This window comes from Somniosus microcephalus, chromosome 3 (assembly GCF_052327205.1).
Source record: "Somniosus microcephalus isolate GS21.2 chromosome 3, FLI_Smic_1.0, whole genome shotgun sequence".
In the NCBI taxonomy this organism is placed as follows: Eukaryota; Metazoa; Chordata; class Chondrichthyes; order Squaliformes; family Somniosidae; genus Somniosus; species Somniosus microcephalus.
The window spans coordinates 319,588,101-319,592,181 of NC_140989.1; positions in this window are offsets into that span (position 1 = coordinate 319,588,101).

Genomic DNA, 4,081 nt, shown 5'->3' on the forward strand with positions numbered 1-4,081 from the left:
GCCCGCACGGCACTTCCGCTTCACCTTTCACCCCGGCTCGCGGCCGGAAGCTGCCGCGCGGCCAATTGTTGAGGCGCGTGGCGAGTTGATTGTTACAAATTGTCAGTGAGAGTGCGGGAATCTGCTACAGTCCGGACATGCACTGCGGAGACATTGGGAGTTTTAATTACAGTCTATTTGTTTAATTTACTTGGTCCATTTAAAAGAGGGACATTGGGCTCCACTTTTGTTCACGGGATTTAAGCTTTAAACTGTAACATCGATGTCAAGAGTGGAATTTATGCTGAGATTGAAAACCCATTTAAACTTCTGGAGGTGTGACTGTTTAAACGGGAGACGTGTCAAAAAGTTGCCATGTTCAATGCAGACACTGATTGCTTTGAATTATTCCTATGATAAGTGAGGCTGCAGACGGGGATTCTGCCAAAGTCCACCTTGGCAAATGGTGACAGCATCAAATGACCATCATTGTCGGCATTCTCTACTGGTTTAACTTGTAGTGTCTGTTAATTCAGTTTCTACCACATATGTGGACACAATTCGTTTGTTTTGCCTGAATGTTTTTAACTTTGTACATTTTACAATCCTGGAATTGTATACCACACTCACACCTCTGCAGTAATGCCATTTTCAACTCTTATCCTGGAACCAGCATAACGATGGACTGCAGTACTCTGCAGCAAAGTCTAGGTGGGGTAGAGGAACAAAGGGATCTCGGAGTACAAATACACAAATCACTAAAAGTTGCGACAAGTTAGCAAGGCCATAAAAAAAGCTAACTAAGCACTAGGGTTTATTTCTAGAGGGATAGAATTGAAAAGTAGTGAAGTTATGCTAAACTTGTATCGAACCTTGGTTAGACCACACTTAGAGTACTGTGTACAGTTCTGGTTACCATATTCTAAAAAGGATATAGAGGCACTGGAGAGGGTGCAGAGAAGATTTACAAGGATGATACCAGAAATGCGAGGGTATATATATCAGGAAAGGATGAACAGGCTGGGTCTCTTTTCACTTGAAAAAAGATGGCTGAGCGGTGACCTAATAGAGGTATTTAAAATTAGGAATGTTTCCACTTGTGGGGAAGAGCATAACTAGAGGCCATCAATATAAGATAGTCCGATAGCAAAATACTGCAGATGCTGGAAATCCGAAATAACAACAGAAAATGCTGGAAAAATTCAGCAGACCAGATAGTCACCAAGAAATCCAATAGGGAATTCAGAAGAAACTTCTTTACCCAAAGAGTGGTGAGAATGTGGAACTCGCTACCAATGGGAGTGGTTGAAGTGAAAAGTATAGGTGCATTTAAGGGGAGGCTGGATACGCATATGAGGGAGAAGGGAATAGAGGGTTACGCTGATAGATTTAGATGAGGAAAGGTGGGAGGAGGCTCGAGTGGGGCATAAACGCCGGCATGGACTGGTTGGGCCAAATGGCCTGTTTCTGTGCTGTATATGCTATGTAATCCTATGTAAAGATTGCTTTGATTAATCGACCAGCTGTTTCTCTTCATGCAACTTGCTGTAAATAGTGTTTTTTCTTTCTCTCTTTCATCATCTCTGTGCAGTGGAATAAAAACGGTACCCAATTCTTTTCACTTATTCTGCAATATCAACACGGGCCAATCCACATCCACAGTGAATTTGTAAATTGCCATGTAATTAGATCAAAGTACAATTGCATAAATGGAGCATCAGAGCAGCCAAATGTCACTCATGAAGACAATCAGTCATTTTGGTATTTAAATATAATTCATTTGTTGTGTATCACTCTTTTTAAAAAGGAGCAGTATAGGGCCAATTTTGGAGGCTCTACTAATACAGGGGCTCGATAGGGGTGAGAAGAAGTCGTAAAGTTGGACTTGAGATGTAGCATACTTCATTTTTCAGCTAAGTAATTTAGGAGCTTTCCAGAGACTACACTGTCATCGAGCACAAACTTCAGTAATTTCCTAGATTTCCCACGTTATTGCTAGGCTCCAACCCAGCGTTGAGCTCGCCATACAAAATGGGTGCACAGCTAGTCCTTTGTCCTGGCCTCTTGAAGTTGGATTCTTAAAACAACATTACTGTTAGAAAACTTGATTGCAAACTTATGGATTTATTTTCACTTAGCATTGATATTTGGTTTAATTTTTCTCCATGCATTAGTTTTTGTTGCTGTGCTGTGCCATTTTTGCATTTTTTGCAATGATTTCCTGCAGTATTATTCCCTGCTGCTGCAATTCAATTTTCAGCAAACAAAGTGGGGAGAATGGGAGGTTCCAAAGCCCTGCAAAATCTAGACGAGGAAGACAAATTCATGAAGGGACAACAAATGCAAGTACGATGACATCTAAGGTGTTTTATCTGCACCCATCACTACTCCAGGACCTGAGCTTACAGACCCCCCCACCAAGTCTACCTGAACATGGGTGCATGCATGGTCATGAAATGACCCTGGTACACCTGAAGCCATGTCCGAAAAGGCACAGGCTACTAGCACCTGCCCACTAACTAAGGTCTTATGAGCCTTTGTGTTAATTGTTTTATTTATTTTTTCTGCCGCACCATTATAGCTATCAATAGGTTTCCCAAAGGGAATCCCCTGACATGAGGTGCAGGGAAAATGGAGCCTGAAGGGAAGGCAGGTGGGTCGCAATACATGAGGTGTACTGTGCCCAACCTCTAGTACCCACACAAATGCATGAAAGGTTTCCAGATTTCACTTTGGCAGATGATTAGTACAAGCAGAGGCTCCAACTTTCAAACTTGGCTGTGGCAGCAGGCATGATGGTATAGATACATAGAAAGGCCTAACTAACCATTATACTGGATGGTTTTTCATAGGAATTCAATCTTAGCATGTTGTACTTTATGTGGTACTACATGAAAGAAGGTCTACCAGGATGATTAACCAGCATAGGAACCAGAGTAGGCCATTCAGCCTCTTGAGCCTGTTCCGCCATTCAATTAGATCATGGCTGACCTGTATCTTAACTCCATCTACCCGCCTTGGTACAGTAAGCACCACCAAACACATCTTCCCCTCCCCCCCTCCACTTTGAGCATTCCGAAGGGACCGTTCCCATCGTGACACACTGGTCCACTCCTCTTATTGCCCTCAACATTGAATCCACTTCCCATGGCACCTTCCTGTGCAAGCGCAGGAGATGCAACACCTGCCCTTTTACCTCCTCCCCACCATCCAGGGCCCCAAACAGTCCTTCCAGTGAAACAGCGATTTATTTGTACTTCTTTCAATTTAGTATACTGTAATCGCTGCTCGCAATGCGATTTTAAAAATTAGTTCACAGGATGTGGACATTGCTGGCATTTATTGCCCATCTCTAATTGCCCTTGAGAAGGTGGTGGTAGTTGCCTTAGAGTCATAGAGTTATACAGCACAGAAAGAGGCCCTTTGGCCCATCGCGTCCGTGCCGGCCATCAAGCCCTGTCTAATCTAATCCCATTTTCCAGCACTTGGTCCGTAACCTTGTATGCTATGGCATTTCAAGTGCTCATCCAAATGCTTCTTGAATGTTGTGAGGGTTCCTGCTTCTACCACCCTTTCAGGCAGTGAGTTCCAGATTCCAACCACCCTCTGGGTAAAAAAGTTTTTCCTCAAATCCCCTCTAAACCTCCTGCCCTTTACCTTGAATCTATGCCCCCTTGTTATTGACCCCTCTACTAAGGGGAAAAGTTCCTTTCTATCTACCCTATCTATGCCCCTCATAATTTTGTACACCTCAATCAGGTCCCCCCTCAGCCTTCTCTGCTCCAAGGAAAACAACCCCAGCCTGTCCAGTCATAGCTGAAACGCTCCAGCCCAGGTAACATCCTGGTAAATCTCCTCTGCACCCTCTCCAAAGCAATCACATCTTTCCTATAGTGTGGCGACCAGAACTGCACACAGTACTCCAGCTGTGGCCTTACCAGCGTTTTGTATAGCTCCATCATAACCTCCCTGCTCTTATATTCTATGCCTCGGCTAATGAAGGCAAGTATCCCATATGCCTTTTTAACCACCTTATCCACCTGTTCTGCTGCCTTCAGTGATCTATGTACATGCACACCAAGGTCCCTCTGATCCTCTGTCT